Source organism: Onychostruthus taczanowskii, unplaced genomic scaffold (assembly GCF_017590055.1).
Source record: "Onychostruthus taczanowskii isolate IOZ18803 unplaced genomic scaffold, ASM1759005v1 scaffold15, whole genome shotgun sequence".
Taxonomy (NCBI): Eukaryota; Metazoa; Chordata; class Aves; order Passeriformes; family Passeridae; genus Onychostruthus; species Onychostruthus taczanowskii.
In genome coordinates, this window is record NW_024498685.1 from 13,538,008 (window position 1) to 13,557,008 (window position 19,001).

At 42.1% G+C, this 19,001-nt stretch overlaps 1 protein-coding gene across 1 annotated transcript in view; it reads left to right on the forward strand.

Moving 5' to 3' along the window:
• PDE3A (phosphodiesterase 3A) overlaps nucleotides 1-19,001 on the forward strand; it is a 218,846-nt gene that overhangs the window by 145,551 nt on the left and 54,294 nt on the right. The window lies entirely within an intron of this gene.

The window sequence follows — 19,001 nt, forward strand, 5'->3', positions numbered from 1 at the left end:
CAGCCTTTTGTACTGGGTTTTAGTTCAGATGAAGGATTTTCAAAGGATGCTTGGTACAAATGACAGTCCAGAGGTGTCATAAAAGCATGAAAGGATCTATGGTAAGGTGGGAAAAGAAAACTGTAGAATCCTAGAACAGTTTTGGTTGGAGGGGACCTTGAAGATCACCCAGTTCCAACCCCTGCCATGGCAGGGACACCTTCCACTATCCCAGGATAAAGTGGATATCCTTATCCAACCTGGACAAGGATAAGTCCAGGTTGGACAAGGATATCCACTTTATCCTTGTGGATAGAGCCCTGTCCAGCCTGGCCTTGGGCACTGCCAGGGATCCAGGGGCAGCCACAGCTGCTCTGGGCACCCTGTGCCAGGGCCTGCCCACCCTCACAAAAATAATTTCTACCTAACATTTAATCTAAACTTACTCTCTGGCATTTTGAAGGCATTCCCCCTTGTTCTCTCACTACAGTTCCTGATGAAGAGTCCCAAAATGACCCAGCCTTTCTAATTACTGTGTGCTATCCTGTCTCCAGACACAAAAGCCAAGGAAGAAAAGTTTCATTAGAGAGAAGTAAATATGCCTCGGTTATTCCACTGTAGCTTCAGGTTCTCTCTTTCACATGACTCTGAAAATCTTCTAGATAGGAACAGCATTAAACCTAATTTAATTAAGTTCCTTGAAAGGTTAGGAGAAATTAAGGAAGTTCTGATTTTCGCAGAATAGAAAAATTTTTTTAAATCCTTTTGTGATTCACTTACATTGTTGCCAGTTTGTGTCCTTTAAAAAATGCACCTGTTGTAAAAAACAAGATCTTGCTGAAAAATTAAGGTGAGTGATGTTCTAAGTATACTTAAATACCTTAAAATCTAGGGAAAAAAAATGGAAGTGCAATCACTAGTTTACCATAATGTAGAACTAAAATCCACATATGAACTCCTGAAGTTATTCCATCAAGACTCATTTAAAAAGCTCTGATTCAGTGAAGGGGATTTTTTTTTTTTTAAGAGCTAGCAGGTTTTCTGTGGCATGTGTTGAAACATGAGGGGAAGCTACTCCAGTGCATGTCATCCTCCTTAATGGCCCACTTGGAAAACATGTTCCTTTTCTGCACGTAGGAGTGAAATGCAAAGTGCTGTACTTCCAGGTAGAGATGGATCTCAAATGAAATTCTCCGAGGCCCACGGGAATTTCTGTTTGCAGCAGTTTGTCTCGTGATAAGCATCTGCAATTCAACAGAATGTTAATGGCACGAGTGAAAAGGTGTCTTTACAATATTTAACTTGCTCCTGGCTTCTAGCATGACCGTCCCTGCAGTTCCCCTTTTGAGACTGCCCACATGTATGTGTATGTATGTTGTAGGGTTCCTTTTCTTTTAGAATAATTATACTATTAAAGCTGCTCTAATTAGATGGAATTATAGGTTGCCTTACAAAGAGCAGGGAGTTCCTGGCTACATACTTGTTCTTTTTTTTTTTTCCCCTTTCTTTTTTCATCCCTGAAGACAGCACTGCATGCTGTAAGTGCTTCGTGCTGGGAATTTATGGATTTGAAATGAAGCAGGAAGTGCAAAGTGAATTTCATTACATTTCATGCTTAATTTTAAAGATTAATACATGTTGGAATCAAGAATTTAGGCATGAAACTTCAAAATTGAGTTCCAAATTAAAGAAATTTCAACGTGCTTAGGAATATTTAATCCACCTAAAGAAATTTATCTCTATGCAATCTGTAGAACAACATCATGTGAGGGGAAAGTATCCATACACGTTAGTAATGTTGGCACGTGCCAAAGTGCGACTAGCAGAATTCATCCTTGGGGAAAAAATATGCAGATTGTCTTTTAGTTGTTCTGCTGGAACACGGTAGCTGGCAGTGCCGGGGTCTTTCAGGTGGGACACTCTGTGCACGCGTTCTGTGTGGGAGGCATTTGTTGCTCTGTCATCCAGACTTGTTTGGCTTGCTGGAGACGTAGGCGTAGCCCCAGAGCCAGTGAAATCCAGCAGCCCAGCTCTGTAGAAGCACGGTGATGGAGGGAGAAGCACGGGTCCAGCCTTTTTAATTCTCTTTAACCACGAAAGCTCTCGATTATACATCCGAGGTGCTGCGTTTTTACCCCCGCAGTTCCTAAGCAACAGCTATTTTCAGATTGAGCGCGTCTGGTGTTGTCTACCTACTCCAGGCTCCTTCCTGCGAGGTGGCTCGTGGCTGGAAGCCGAGCTGCTCTTGCTGTGCCTCTGCAAGGACGCAGATGCTTTAGAGGAAGGAGCAGCACAAGCTGGGCTCTGACCAGCCTCCACCTTGCAGCTCACAAAAACTCGCCTGCTTCGGGGAGCTCTGCCGCCTGCCATGAGGAGCAGGAGTCAGAACTAAGGTTCTCGCCGCTGGTTTGGGACAGAAGCCTTTTTTGTCGAGTCTGGCAAAGCCTCTAGAGCAGATTGAGGACGATGAGCCGGAAATCTCTGTACTTGCTGAAGCGCAGGTGGGAGTCGATTCCCGCCGGGGACCAGGTACTGTGCTCTGGGAATCTGTCGTGTCTCAGCGTGCCCTCAGTGCCACTGGAAAGAGAATTACAGTGACCTGGTGGGGCTCCAGGGGTTCTCTGAACACAGGGAGAGCCAGCTGCTCCTTATTTGTCCTTCCCAAGATGAGTGCTGGTAAAGCTGATTTTGCTTGTGGAGGTGGAGATGCCACGGGTGGCAGCCCACTGATGCAGAGGTATTTAACCAAAAAAAGTCTCCCTGTCTCACAAAGGAGACTTTTCTAAAGGCTTCCAGGAGAGTTTTAAACTGAGTATTAGAAGCTACGTTAAACCGAGTGGCTGAGGGGAATTGCAGCCTGCTGTTGATGGGTTGGTGCATGACTTTTTTGTGTTTTGTGTTTTACATATGTCTGTGTGTGTGTGTGAAGTCACTGAGGCACCGGCAGCACCTCAGCGTTTTCAGAGTCCTCCTGGTTGATGTGTCCTTCCAAGTGAGCTGACCAAGATGAGAGCAAAGCAGATGCAAACAGAACATATGTAAACATCTGCTGGGAAAAGCAAATACTGTCACCAGAAGCAGGAGTAAGATATGATGAATGGCAGTGTGATCAGTGTATTTCCTACTTCTTGCTCCAGGCACTTCAAGATTCTTTGATTTATTTTTTTTTTCAATGCTTAGCTTGGGATATACAGGTAATAAAAGAAATAATTACAGAAAAAATATTGGTGAGCTAACAGCTCAGCTCTCTTCTCAATCATAATTCCATCTCAGTTTTCCATTTATAAAACAGTTGACTATGAATGCTAGTCCTTATCTGTAGAAAAGAGACAGTTGTTTCACAGGAAGAAAAACAGAAATGCATCCCAGTTTTTGAGAAGCATCCTCCTGTGCATTTTTATTAAGAGGGAGAAGGGCAGGGAAGAGTACATACAATATTTTATGTTTAAAGATAAATCATTCCACTTGGAACTTTTAGAGATCTCAGACATATTAGCTGTCAAAAAAACCCCAAAAACCCATACTGTCACATTATAATTCACAATAAAACAATAAGGCAATGTTGATTAATACAGTTTTATTGTACTGAAAGGAATTTAATTGATCCAGATCAGTCCAGCATTCTTATATTCTCATAAATTTCTAGCATTTTTATATTCTCATAAATTTCCCAGGAAAAAAGGTATGAATTTATGCTCTGGTAGGAAGTGAATCACTTGATGTTGTTTCTGTTAAGAAGATGCAGAGACACTAAAGTTATTTCAAAGGAAAGCTGGTTTTCAGCCTTGCTTTTCCAGCATTTCCTTTGAATCACTCTAACCCTAATGTTGCATTGCATCATACATCCCATTGTAGCACAGTGTGTGGGAAAAATAAATATTTCTCACTTAGGCTTGGGGTGTGCTTGGCTGCACTGAGCTGGGCATCAGTTCCACCATCAGTCCCTCAAGCCCTCTGCAGGGTTTTAAAAGAGGAAAGGGAATTTCCCTGACCCATCTGCCACTCTGGGAGATTGAGACTCAGAAGGTGATGCTCGTAAATACAGTTTACTTGAGCACAGTGTGAGTCTGTGGGGGCTGGCTGAAGGAAAATGCAGTTACTGTGCAAGATGACAACCCCAAAGATGCAACTTCCTGAGTGCTTTAGGCTGATCTGTCCACAAATTATTGTACAAAAACATTATCTCTGCCTTTTGGTGCAAATCCATTCTTTAGCCCTTGAAGGGATGCAGTCTCTTACAGGGTTCTTACTCTGACCTTGACAAAATGACTTTATGCTGTGACAGGTAAGCAGTGCCATTGTAGGTTCCCTCTCTACTCAGAGTAAGATAAAAGGTATTTGTGTTAACAAATAATAAAACCTCTCCAAATGGGCTCTTTGCCACCTAAAATTAAAACAGAAACCAAACAGAAAAAACTAAAGGAAGGAAGTAAAATTAAACTGCAAAAGTGGGATATTTGGCTTGATCTTGTTCCTCGTGTAAAACGATGTGGCAGGTGTGACTTTTAAGAAAGTGGAAGCTGTGAGTCCACAGTAAGTTTTATACTCCATTTGAACAGATTTTCTGGGTTTTTTTAAGTGATTTTTATTCCTCATCTTGCATACTCTGCATGAAATCAAATGACACCCAGAACTGTTTAGGCAAGGACGAGCAGCCTGAGAAGTAAGGGTGGAGAAAAAGCCAAGAGTTTTTATGATGTCTGTAGACAATATAGTTGGAGGTTGTTGGTTTGGGGGTTTTTTTTGGAGCTAGGTTGTTACATAATTTTATTTTTGATCTTTTGAGCATTGTTTATGCTCTCAGACACGACATCACAGAGGTCTCCATGGTTTCCAGGCTCTGGTATGACAAAGGAATTTTCCGCTCATTGTTTTGTATTTTATGGGTGTGAAAGAGTGAGGAAAGTAGATTTAACTGGGAACCCTGAATTAGATCTCTTTGGGTTTGGTTGATGAAAAATGTCTGATATTCCTGTTCATTTTGATATGTGGAAGATACATCTTTATCCTGGGGGTGATTTGCTTGGGTAAATTTAAGCTAAATAGTGATAAACTAAATGCCATCTATTGGCCTCTATTTAACAAACTGTAATATTTCTTAGTTCTTTAATCTTGAATGGCTTTGTCAATAATTTCAGAAAGAATTACCTTTATATAACTAAGGAAAGAATTTGTGAGAGCTTTTCTTTCTTGTCCATCCAGCTATTTGATTGCTTCCAAGCCCTCCCTGAAGTTTCAGTGCAGAGGTTTGGGGAGTAATTCTCTGTTGGTTTAATTTGTTGTATGTGCCTGAAGATCTTGGTTTGAGGAATAAAAAATCCTAATTTTTTGTTCCTGAGAACTGCAACTGAGAATGCTTTCACTGAATGGATATGGATTTAAAATGTTGTGGTAGCCAGATGAGCCAGAGGTGTTAAATATTTGCTGTAATGCTGTTGAGTATTTCTACCTACCTGAAATTCCCCATAAATTTCATGAGCTGTAGCATTTGAGCACGAGTTGGTTTTGATGCAGGTCCTAAGACAGGAAAAATCTTCCCACATTATCCCATGATGGACATTTCTAATTGTATCATTGGTGATTGTGAACTTAAAAAACACTAACTGGATTTCCACAACGATGTAAGCAGAACATGACCAATAGTTACTATAGGGATTTATATACTTTATGGGTTTTTTAATATATTTATACTTTTTTTTTTTTTTTTAGCTGTGGATAGGTGAAAGGAATGTACTGTGCAGTTCAATAAAAGCAGTAATATTTTTTTTAGGTAGGAATTTCTGCTTACAGCAGTGTTGAGCAGTGGCAATGCATTCTGTAGGATTAGATTGGGATGGGTTAGTGTAAAACCCATGGAGTGATGCTTCCCTCACCTGCCAGTGATTTACAGCACAGCTTGCACGCACAGTGCAACATCCTGTTCCTGACCATGGATGTGGTGGAGGGGACAAACTTCCACAGGGTTTGTGGAAGGGTGCTCAGCAGCAAATGAACTCATCCTGACTGAGTCATAACTGCAAAATGATAAACCTAGGGATTTTCTGGGTTTCATGTAACATTACATCATGCAGCCTCTGTGTTCACTGTGTGCTCAGTACGAAGCAGGGTCCTGCTGGGACAGGTCACTGCAGTGATCCCTGTACCTAACCAAACCCTTCTGCTTTACCTGAAAACAGTCTACAATTAAAAAAAAAAATGAGGTTTCCTGTTAAGAATGTTTTTGTGGGTCTCCACAGTTCTTCACTGTTAATAAAACCTGACATTATCCTTTCATTCAGCAGGCAAGCTTTCAAAGCTTTATGGCAGAGCAGAGATTTGCAGGGTTTGGGATGTTATGAGAAAGAGGCCTCGTGGCAGGGTTGTGGGTTCACTGGAATATGGAGCTGGGGGAGGAGAGCTGCTTTGGCACGGCAGGAAAGGTGCAGAAAGCTGAGCTTGGGATTGAGAAATGACCTAGGAAATTCCTCCTTTCTAATGCAGCAGATGAGTGATGCAGGGCAGAAAGTGATCTCTCAGAAATAATCTGCCTCAGGTTTGTCCCTGCTTCTCTTGGAGTGAGGAGTTGAGGCACAGGCACTCTCTGGGACTGTGGGACCATTTCTTTTTGTCCTGCTGCTCTGAGGTGAGACAGGACCTGTCACTCTGGCAGTTGTGACCCAGATGATGTGGGCAAACCTCCTGCAACCTTCCACATCCATCACTCACCCCTGGGGTGGAGAAAAACCTTTTTGAAATGGTGTCAGCCACCCTGAGAATCCTCTCTGCTCTCAAATTCTCTGTCTGAAAATGACTGGCAGGGGGACAGGAGTGGATTGGAAGCTCAGTAATGGCTTTCACTCTGTCATGTCACTGTTCTTCATGCCTAAGCAGGAGCTCAACACAGATTTCCAGAAATGTTGCCATTCTTCTTCAAAACCCTCCTCCACCTTTATTCCTCCCAGGTTTGCAGTGCAAGTCCAGCTGTGGGACAGAGAAGCCTGCTCACAACACTCAGATTGTGTTTTACTTTATTCAGTCAGCCAGTTCCAGTTTAGGAAGGTTGCAGTTTGTAGGATCATAGCCACGCTGCAGATCAGTGCAGTTTGGGAAAGGAATCAGTACCAAAATGCACACAGGAGTGGGAAATACGTGCTGGTGAAATGCCTCCTTGAAGAAGCAGCATGGTAGGAGTACAAGAAGTTTGGCACGGTGCCATTTGTCTCGGTATTTTGAAAAGCAGAGATAGTGGCAGAAGCTGATAATTGTCCTTTTTTTTCCCCTTTTTTTTTTTTTATTCTTTCTTCCCCAAGCTTTTCCTCAGGCTGGGGAGTGCATGTCCACTGGTGTGGTGCAGATATGGATTGCCTGTGGCAATTGCATTGAGAAGATGGGATTGTGAACTGTCATCATTCAGAGCACAGGAAGGAGATTTCTTTTCTATCCGGGGTGATCAGATTCCTGAAACACCCCTTAATCTGCCTGCATTTTGCTCTCTCTCTGGCAGTTTTCATAATTTGGTTTTCAGCAGTTTTCATAATTTTGTTAACTCGTTTGTTTTCAAAACCCTGATTTTTAAATGGTATGATTTTCTGACTAAAGCTTACATTTCCCAGTTACCTTTTATACATTTAGGTCTTCAGGTTAAGAGATTTGGTTCATGTGCTTTTTTAGGGGGTTGGAGTTTTTATGTTGGTGTGGGTTTGTGGGGGTTTTGTAAGTTCAGTTTTGAAAAAGTTTAAAGCAACTGCAAACAGGGTCTTAGGAAGGGAGGGATGGCTAAATTAATCATGACTGATACAGTCAGATGCTTTGTAATGACAAAAAACCACATCCCACATTAAAATTAGGTACCACTGGAGGTTTTGTGATGATAGAAAACTAGATTTTAGCTCCTGACAACTGTGCAGAGCTGAGAGTTGTGCCACAAGGTGTTCTTTTCGTTTCCAATAACACCTTAAATTTCACTTACCACGTATGTGCCTTCCAGGTATTTGTCACCTTCCCAAGCACATTTTTTTACACAATCTTTGCAAAATTTTAGCTTCCTCTATTCAGAGATGATCCCAATTATGGAATGAATGTGATTAATGTATTTCATTTTTTACTGAGCAGGGCTTATTTGTAGTTCTCAGCAAGGGTGCTTCCACTGGCTTGTTAATAGTAGCATCTCTGGGGGATGTGGGCTGCCCTAACCTTCCTTACTGAGTTTCCACAATGCCATTGTTGTTGGAAGATGTCTTCGTTAATGAGGACAAAATGAACTGGCTGACTTCCCTCTGTAAAGGAAACCTCATTTTAAAAGCATTTTTATTACTGCTGGTTTGTTTTGGGTTTTTTTTCCCCCCTGAGTTTTGTGTCCATACTGGGGCAGATATGTATGCTTTAACTGCTGCTCTCTGGGATACTTTTAAAGAATAAGTAAGTGAAAGTATTTCCTATTGTTCCTTCCTTGTAAGAAAACATGCTGAATTCTCTAGTAGCTCATTTTATGAGTTCCCCAGTGGAAAGGCTCACAGCTGATCAGCTCTGCTCTCAACAGCAGATGTTCTTTTTCTTGACTTCAGTAGTAAGCTATAATTTTGTTCTATGTCTGACGGATCAGTGCTCAAAATTTCAAAATGAGTTATTGGAGCAGCCTCCTGAGATTTTTGAATAAGCTAGAGCCTGGAGTAAATCTTAAAGTCAAGTCATAAAAAAGAAAATTTCATGTCAGGTTGGATTTTAGAGATCAAAGGTTCGTTGTGTAATGGCTCTGCATTGCTCCATTTTCAATTCCTGAATAACCTTGAATGTGACAAGAGCAGTATGAATTCTCACAGTCCATGAAGGAAGGCTGGAGATCATAAGGTATTGACTCTGGAGTTCATAATCATTAAGTTGCTGGCCTTTATGCAGGGCTAGAAAAGCTGCTGGTTATGGTGAATAGACAAGCCCTTAGAGGAGAGATAGAGGAATCAATTAGGGAACAGCAAAAAAGTACAAAAACCCCAACATTAAGCACGAGAAAAGGTGTCTTTGTTAATAACCTGGATGCTGGACAGACTGCACCCTTAGGAAAGGTGCAGGTGATACAGGACTGGGGGTGGTGGTGCTGCCATTTAGAGGGACAGCTGGAGAAGGGGACCAAGAGGAACTTTATTCAGCCCAACACAAGGGGAGAAGGTCCTGCCACACCTCAGGAGACACAGCTGCAGGCTCCAGCACTGACAAGGAGCTGGCTGGCTGGGGAAAAGGACCTTGGGGGTCCTGGTGGACACCAAGAATGTCCTTATGGCAAAGAAAGCCACCAGCTTGGCGCTGGGCTGCGCTGGGAATTGCCAGCAGGTTGAGGGATGGGATCCTTTGGTTCAGCTCAGCACCAGAGAGGCACATCTGGAGTGCTGGGCACAGCTGTGTGCTCTGCAGAACGAGACACAGAAATACTGCAGCGTGTCCAAAACAGGAGTGCAGAAGGGATGAAGGGGCTGGAGCATCTGTGCTGCGAGGGGAGGCTGAAAGAGCTGGGACTGTTCAGCCTTGAAAAGAGAGGGCTCAAGAGGACCTTGTGAATGTGTGTGAATACTGGTGTGAGAGTGAAGGAGATGGAGCCAGGCTCTTTTCAGGGGTGCCACTGGATCAGAACCAGTGGGTACAAGCTAAAATACAGGAATTCCTGTTTAAAAATAGGCAGGAACTTGTTTAATCTAAGAGTGGCCAAGCACTGGTCACGTGGAAAGGTTATGGAGCCTTCATCCTTGGAGATACTCTTTGTTTTCCCCCTGCACCTCCCCTCACAAACACACAGAATTCATGAGGAGGCAAAAAAAGCTTTAGATGGAAAAGTGAAGCCAGGAAAAAAAACCTTTCCAAGCAGAGCTGGGGCTATATTAAAAATCAGCTACCAAGGTAGTGATTTAAAACATGTAATCCCTTTTCAGACTACATGGATAGTACTTTGGTAGAAATCCAGATAGCCTTTTTGTTTTGTAACTTTGCTTCTGAAACACAAGAGCTCACTTCTCTAAAAATGAGGAAAATATCATTGTTAATACTGTCTATTCTGGTATCTGAGGAAAAAAAATCAGAGATTTTCTGTCATGTACACTTTTGAAAGTTTATATGCTGGTCTGGTATACATGCCCTTGGCTTCAGAACAAACCCCATGCATTTAGCATTTTCATTTTCCAGGATAGGGGGACCTGAATCTTCAAAGTTAGGTGATGGATATGAACAGAAATGTGGAATGGCAATAAGCTTTTGTGTCATATTACCATGGACGAGTTTTTATAGGTGTCTAAAAATAATAACTCTGTGCATATTGAGATTGTGTTTTAGGACTCCTGGAGGGCTTCATGTGCTTGCTTCTTTTAAATTAACAGTTGGAGTGGAGTGAACAATCTGCAAATAATTATTTTAGATTAAATTCTTCATTAAAATGCAGAATAGGAGGGGGGCTTAGCTGACAAGAGAAGCTGCAGTACTGCTTTCTATTCCTTACAACTCTGTGGGATGTGAAAGTGATGAACAGCTGAAGCCAATGATTAGAATCTTCAAGGATCAACGTTGCCTTTGAGACAGCTCTGTCTCAGGATGGTGATTTTGCTGGGATTATGATGTGGCTGCATTTTCATCACAGAAACAGCCCCTGGACAAAATCACCCCGTAGGTTTTGGCTCGTTTCCACCCAGATAGGAGTTGTTAAAATGCACGATTGTACGCCTGGCTCCTGTGTGGAGCTGCCAGCTCCTGTCTTACAAACAGACACCAGGTTTGGGTTTTGAGCTACTGCTGAAGCAGTAATTGCTGATGGAGGCTGCTTGGTGTGGGTGGGGAGCAGAACAAGGGGTGTCCTCCACCAAAGGACGCTGGACAGTGTGACAGTGGATCTACATCTCACTGGTGATGAGCTCCCCCAGCACGTTTGGGCTCATGCTGAGCAGTGCACATTTTCTCCTGAGGATCAAGTGAAGCGTGGAAGGAGGAGGAAAAGCCAAAGCTGAAATGGAAGTGCTTTGAGTGGTGTGAACGTGTAAGGCACGCTGATGTATCCTGCACCACTCACAGAGTAAATCTCTTCATCTCTTGATGTGGGGTATCCCATTTTTGGCTTTGGGGCTGCATAGACAGCACCTTTCTTTCAAGATTCTGGTGCTGTTTCTCCACCTCCCTCCCCAGTCTTAAAGTTGGGAAGACGAGAGTGGAAAAGTTATGCAACTGGGCACTGGATTCCTGAGATGCTCAAGGTTCTATTTTTGTTGCTACAGGCCTTTGAAAAAATGCACTTCCAATATTTTGTTTTGGAATTATTGCTGGAGTTCTGAAGTCCAGGAATTTTTAGCAAGTCCTCACCATAGGAGCAGAAAGAAACAAATCCAAGATATTTTAATATGGCACACAGAGTTCTGTTTTTGCCAAAAGGAAGTGCTCTGCTTAAATGTCAAGACAATGTTAGCAACAACTGACCCAAGAGAAACGAGCTGGGGCTCCCAGTCCAGTTTCTAATGGTTGAGTGTCTTTCACTGAAAATTCTACCTCAGTTTTTTAGTGCTTGGGAGGTGTTTGTGGATGTGGAATCTGCACTCTGCTTGTTTCCTCAAGTCAGGCTTTTCAGAGTCCTTGTAGCAGGGTAGATGAACCTTTCTTTCTTGGTCAGTGTGTCTCCTGTGTGCTCTCGAAGGAACCACTTGAGGTGGCAGTCACATCAAGGCACAGAACAATTTCTGGGTCAGCCTTTTCTCCTGGTGGTATTTCAGAGTGCACCTCTTATTTCTCTTTAATTAGAGATTGCTGTCTCTTGATATCAACTGCCTTTACTAGGGAAATAATTAGGCAGCACTATTTTAACTGATGAAATTATTCCCATTATCTCATTTCATCTCCCCTGGAGGAAGGTTCTCTGTGTTTCTTTCATTTGCCTGATCACCCCTCCTACTATGAAGCCAACTACTTAGATCTGTCCCATTCATTCTGTTGGAGTAACATGTTGGAGTAACATGTCAAATGTTGGAGTAACATGTCAGAATACTTTTTTGGCCATTGCCTCGAAACTGGAATTTACTTTAGCCCTGCCTGTAAGTTTCTCTTACTGCCATAACATTTTCTATGCTTGTTGATCGTGGCTCTGGTTTAGATGCAATTTTTTCAGCTCTGTCATATGATTGTTATTCTTCCAGATAATTCTTCAGAGTCCCCAGCTTGACTGCTTACTTCATTTCAGTTGTAATGCCTGCCTAGTCCTTTATGGATATTGCTGGGTTCTCTATCCAGAGTGGCATTCCAGACATGTTTTTAGTAACTGATCTTCACCTCCACATTTGATGATATTTCTTCTGTATTAGGGCCTGTGTCCCCCTTCTTTTTTCTTTTTTTTCTTAAGAAAAGTTGAAATGCCTCTTTTTTGCAGTAATTAGAAGCCTAGTTAGTATATAGTGTGTGCCTGGGAGAGCACTGACAGATAAGGATCAAGGGCTGTACCAGGGCAGGAAGCTTTCACTTCCCACCTTTGCCCTGGACACCAGGGAGGCAGCAGACTTCTCTAAGAAGTGTCTTCTGTTCCTTCTGTGACAGTAACACATCTTCTCTTCATTGTGGAAGCAATTTTGATGAAGGGCATGGGCCACCTTAGCCTTGGTGACACCTCCCAGCTGGATGAGCCATCACTCCTGTTGCACCTGCATCAATTCCTGATCTGTGTTCCCTCACTGGCTGCTGAACATGATCCTGACCATCTGAAATGCAGAATTTTTGAACTTGGGCTGGTTCTTGTTGCTAGTCTCCAGGAGTACAACCTTTAGCTTCTCTACCGATTTTTTTTCTGTTTCATGAGACCAACCTGGTCTTGGAGAAGCTCAAAAACTGATCCCTGCACATTGGGGAATCCACCAGGATATATCAGAATTTTTGTCACTGACTTCCTCAGTGGCAGCAGCAGCCAGACTAACACCTGGTGCAGGTAACAGAAACACCACAAGGGTGGAAAAGCAGCCTGAGGATGGCAGTGGAGAAGAGGACAAGGGGACTGACCCTGAGTCTGTCTCTGCTGTCTGGAGAGCTGTAGTGACAGCAGTGCATGTCATTCAGCTGCACAGAGGTGACATTCTTGAGGGTCTAGTGACAGAAATGTGCAGTCTGAACCTGCTGCGTGTGGTGTGTTTGAGGAACAAACAGCAAGGCAGAGGTTGAGCAAAATATATTTAGTGAGAAATTTGCATCGTGGATGGATGGTGAAAAACTATAGCATTCTTGGAAAATTGCAGAGCAAGAATTCTTAAATTAGGCTTAGAGTGCTCTCTATATATGTTCTGTATAGAATATCTATAATGATGATATGTGCATATATAGATCCTAGCTAGCAAATAAAAATGGAGTATAAAAATGGCAAAACTGAAAAAGAGGCATTGTGCTTACTATATTTGTGCTTTATGATTTAATTTAGGAGAAAAAGGGAGGAGGAACAATTCCAGTTTTAGAGAACAAGAACTGAGTTTCCATGACCTTTTTCCCTCCTGAAGTTGTATTTAATTCAGCTATTTGGAAAAGTAGTTGAAGAAAAAGACAGGAGGAATATTCCATCTTGCACAAACATGGACAGAAAACAGAAGCCTCCTCCAGGCAAATAGTCTCAAGAGATGGAGTAAATTGCCAGTCATCCATCTCTCTTTCCTGGATTACCTGATGTATTGGAGCAGTTAGAGAGGAATCCACTGCTTAAGTGCAATCAATAATTTGCTTTTATTGCTTTATTTTTCTTATTACAACTTTGAGGTCATGGTTGTAGTCAGGAGCTTACGCCGACACTTTGCTGAGATGTGCTTTCTTTTCAAATCTAGTGTTTGAAGGGAGGGCAAGGAACACTTTCAGCTGAATGGCAGAAACGATGACTGAAGTCCAATAATTGTAATGCCTTTTAACCCAAACCAAAAGATGAAGCTGCATTAGGAAGTGTTTCCCACCAAACCGTGTTTGCTGGTTTGGGAGCTGGCCATGCTGGACACAAAGTCCTGCTTTTGGCAGAGATTCTCCAAGGCATTTCTGGCAGAGGCTCAGCAGGAGAGTGGCAGTGTTGGAGGCTTCTGATGTGGAATGACTTAACCTTGTGACAACCCATAACATGCACTTTAAGTGTCTAGCAAAGGGATGGGATCTCAGGTCCTTTCTCAGATGCAAAGGTTATCCCATACTGTGGGACAAATCTAGCAGTTGGGTGCAGCTTCTTTTTATTTCTGCTCTTCTCTCAAGATGGAGTTTGTTCAGAGTTGCTTTTTTTTTTTTTTTTCTGAGTAATGTTTAAATAATATATTTTTCATAGGTATATGGACAGACTGTATGGGGAGGTGGGAGGGAGGTGGGTGTCTGCTGCATTTAAAAGCTGTCTTATGTAATGCAAAAAAAAAATTAAAACGTGGGGAAATGTATCATGTCTTTGTTACAAAAATTTTATCTGCTGTTGTTTGGATCTGATGTATCAGGAAAATGTGCTCTGGAGAACAAATTAGAGGTTTGGTGCTTGTGCTGGGCTGTTTTGTTCTAGGACTGGTCTTGGAAAAAGCAGAAGCAGCATCATTGCAGAGCCTGTATTTTCAGCTTTGGAAATTACTTCCTGGCCATGAAACATGTCTGCACTGTTGGATTTTGAAACCAGTTCTTATTTTTTTGCTCTCTCTCTGATAATTAATCTTGTGGAGAAGTGCATGCATGTCTGCAGCTCCAGCTCTCCTGGCTCTTCTGCAATCTGCAGAAGTTTTGTCCAGGTTTGAGGAATTTTCAGAGGAGTAATGATTTCTTGGATTTTTTTTACTTTAAGTGATTCATTTTCTGTCAGTTGAACAATTTTATTATCTTTTAAAAGGAAAGGCAGAAAGTATAAATCCTAGGAAAGAGCAGCTGTTCCCTTTTGGGGCACAAAGTACTGATGAAGGAACAGTGTTCCTCATGTAAATAAACACCATCATTTAGGTTCCAGTGGCTTGCAGTTACAGCTTAAATGGGATGCTCTACAGGCAAAAATCTAATTAAACCTGCAGTGCTCCTCGTGTAAATAAACACTATCATTTAGGTTCCAGTGGCTTGCAGTTACAGCTTAAATGGGATGCTCTACAGGCAAAAATCTAATTAAACCTAATTAGTCAGTAATTTATGTTTCACATCCTATATAGCTATAATCCCTGTCACCACTGGAAATCCACGAAGAGCTGGACAACAGAGGGGGAAAGCACTGGCCTCATACTGAAGCCATTCCCTCTCTGCTTCTGAGGTCATGCCAAGCATCCCCCCTCATGAAAACTGATGGTCATCTAAAGAAGTTTGGCCAGAGTTAACCCATTTTTGTCTTTTATTTTGCTGTCAGCCTTGGCTGAGAGTGGCCAGGAAGTTTCAGCTGTTTCAGGAGAAGGTATCTGGGTGGTGACAGCAATAGGGGTACCACATGGTGAACTTGATTTTGCTAAAATGCTGCCAATGCATAAACAGGGAAGGTGATATGCCAAACATTTTGTATTTCTTACTCTTAGTAACTGGTGTTTCCAGCCAAGAATACCTAGTTGATACATGAGCCCATTTGGGTAATTTTTTTTAGCTGCCGTGCCTTGTAGTTTGACATATGTGGGAACATACAGTACTTCCAAGGGTGCTCATTAATTGTGGATTAGCACATATTTGTAATTATTGTCTTAATTACTTCCTTGGTTGAATGTAAAATAAATAACATACATGGTAGCATTCATGTAAAATACATGAATCAAAGAACAGGATCGTAGGATCTTTGGGAAGAAGCTTGTCACTTCCCAGCAGGAGGACAACTAAAAGAATAAATTCTTTTTCTTTGATACAGACACATCATTACTTGATGCTACAGTATTTCCTTAGACATTCCCACTGAAATTAGATTTCCTTTGACATTCCCACTGAAATCAGATCACCTTCCCTCCCTCTGTTTTCTGATAAAATTTGTAAAATTACATTACATTGAAAAGAACAAGAGGAACATGTGACCACAGCAAAGAGGCAAAACCGATTTCAAAGCAGATAATATCTTTTGTGCTGCTTAAATGCTGCTGGGCTCCATAGGAGCCCATTATTGGATACAGTCTAAGTCTTCTTATCTAAATTATTTTATTAGAAATAGGAACAAAATATTTTTTAACTGCTTTCAAAGAGAAGTTGTGGTCTGATAGAGGTTCTGAATTCTTAGACATACTCTGTTGTTGTGGGGTGTGCTGGTTTTTGGGGGAGGTAGCAGGGGGCATTGGAAAGGTTTCCAGAATAGAATAGATGCAGTATAGAAGAATCCATTTCTTTGCCTCAGTTTTAATCTCTTCCACTTCTGATTTGCTTAGATTCTAAATGACTCTGACTAGTCAGCTACTTGAGTTTTGGGGTTGATGGTGTTTCAGGGTTATTTTTTTATTAAAGAACTCCAAACAGTGTCAAGTTTTACAGTGAGTGCAACTAAAGAATGTAGGCAAAAGGTGCAAAACAAATGTTTTTGGCACGCTCTTAATTTTAAGATTAAAGGGCTCTTGTGTGTTGTTTCCTTCCTGACTTAGCAAGCTCAACCTGTTTTGGGAAGTATTGATTTTGACAGCACACTTGTGCAGACACAAGTGAATTGGCTTTGGTATTGGGAGCAGTTCATCCTGTACTGAATCAGATATCCTCAATAACATATCCAATTTTTGAGCTCACCTGGCTTGTGTGCTTCCAGCAGTGAAGAGATCTTCCCTGCTTAGCTTTGGTGTCTCTGTGCTTCACTACATCACTCCATAAGCATCACTGTGAAGGCATCCAGCCTTTTATGTCAAGTGTCAGTGGACTTGATCTCTATCTGCTCAGCTATTTACTTGCCTTTTGTGTTTTCATTTTTCCCCCCTCCACGTATGAGACACTTGGAAAAGGATTAGCAACACACATGTGAGGAATACATGGGCAGTAGATACAGTTCATAGAAAACAGACCAAATTCTGTCTCAAAAGCAAACAAAACACCCATCCCAACAGAGCTGTGAGGAAGCTGCACATCCCTAAACACTGTGCAGAAAAGGGCAGGGGGCAGATTGCTTCCCTGCTGTCCTGAGCACCACCTAAACATCAGCTCAGCTCACAGGAGCGATGCTTCCTTCCAAAGTGTTCCTGGCCCAGCTCTGCCTTCTCCTCCTGCTCTCTTCTATGGACACAAAAAGCCTTCTGAAGGAGGGAAGCAGATTTAATCCTACCCATAAACTCTTCCCAGCACTGCCTCCGTAGCCAGCTGCAGGGTGTTCATCAGGGATGAAGCTGTGGGAGCAGAAAGAAAGCTGCCTTTCATTTACCAGGCTCATATGACGCAGCAAGATGTCAGGAAAATCATTCAAAATCTGCTAGCTGACCAGAGCTGCTGAGTTTTTAGCAAAGTAGGAATGGTATGATGTTGTTCTGGCACTGCTCCTTTCCCCTGGTAGATGTGCTGTAACCCTTTTTGGAAAGTGTGTGTGTTTTGCATGTCAATGTGCTAATCAAGTTTTAGGTAAATGGAGACACAAAAGACTTAGTCATTGCTTCAGTACCTGTCTCAAAAAGCTCGTTTCCAGCTGCATGCACAAACACTTTGCTTGTACATAAATCCCCTTTCTGTAACAGAATTTGTGAAGCACAAAATAATTTTCCCTGGGATGGTTGTTTGGATTCTTTTTTCCCTGTATTATTTCAGAGGGGGAGAAGTGCCAAAGAGTTTGTGTGCCTGGATGTGTATGAGTCAGTGACTGAATTCATGTTTTATTCATCCCTTGGTTTTCAGACTGGGGGTACTGTGGCACCCAGCAGGCATGACTCAGGTGAATCTGTGCCACTCTCCAAGTACTCTAACCTTTTTTGCTTTGCTTCACACCAAACCTTTGTCCCATTTGTCTGTGGTTCATTCTGAAGCTGTTTGGTTTTTAGAACGTTTAAGCTATTTGCTGACCTTCCTGCCTCCAAGAAAAAAAAAAAAAACAACTAAAGAAAAACCCCAACCAGATCCCCCTCCCACCCCCCAACACTGAACTAGAAAAGGGACCAAGAAGGAGATAATCCTGAGAGGGGACACACTGCTTTGCAGAGGAAACTGTATAGAAAAGGAAGAGCAAAATTTGGAAAAAAAAGGTGGTATCTCCCTGTCTCTCTTTTTTCTGCCAGTTCAGGATTGATCTGTGTGGGTTCTCCTGTGTCACTCTCCAGTCAGACAGCAGTGGAAGTGAGCGGTGCTGCTGTCAGATGTCTTCCACCCCCTTCTTATTCTCTTACATTGAATTTAAATATTTTGAAAGTTAATACACTTAAATTCACATACAGAGATTTTAACAAGAAACCCAGGTTTGTGGGTTTCAGTGTAAACCATTAGAATGCCAAGTAACTGAGGTTAAATTTTTGAATGGCTGTTTATGCCAACAGTTTATAAGAGGGGAGGAAATAAACCTTTCTGAGCAGCTTTCCTAACAGAAAGTGTGACTTAAGCCAACAGAAATGTGCAAATACATAGCTTAGTGCCAAACCTGCCTGACATGAATTGGATTTATTATACACCAGGCAGAAAGAAATTCAAACACTCCAGGCCACATTCTGTGCTGAGATTTGAGTAGGGGGGTGTTGTGTACAATCCGTGTCAGATAAACTGCTTGGGAAATTAAACTTTGAAAGCACCCCCCCCACCTGTGACATTTTTTGCTGTCAGGCTCATGTGATTGCCTGCCCTTAGAGTGTGGGTGAACTTTGTGAACCCTGACATTGCAACTCTGCTCAGTGTCACAGCTACAGTGCCTCAAGCTCATGGCAAAACCAACATCCCACCGGAAACAGCTTCGCTTTGAAGTTCACAAGCTTGCTCTAGTCTTGGTTTTAAAAGAGCAGTATCATATATCAAATACACTGAAAAGTTATTTCAAGCTGCTTTCCTATGATAAAGCACTATGGTTTGGCCACTGCTGTAAGTGCAGATGTATTCATTGCATTCCAGGCTTTGCCAGCACTTTATTTTATTTATGGCTTGCTCCATTCTGCTTTATTTTTAATAAGTGTTGCTAAAATCTGTCACATTGCTCCATGCTAAAGACTTCA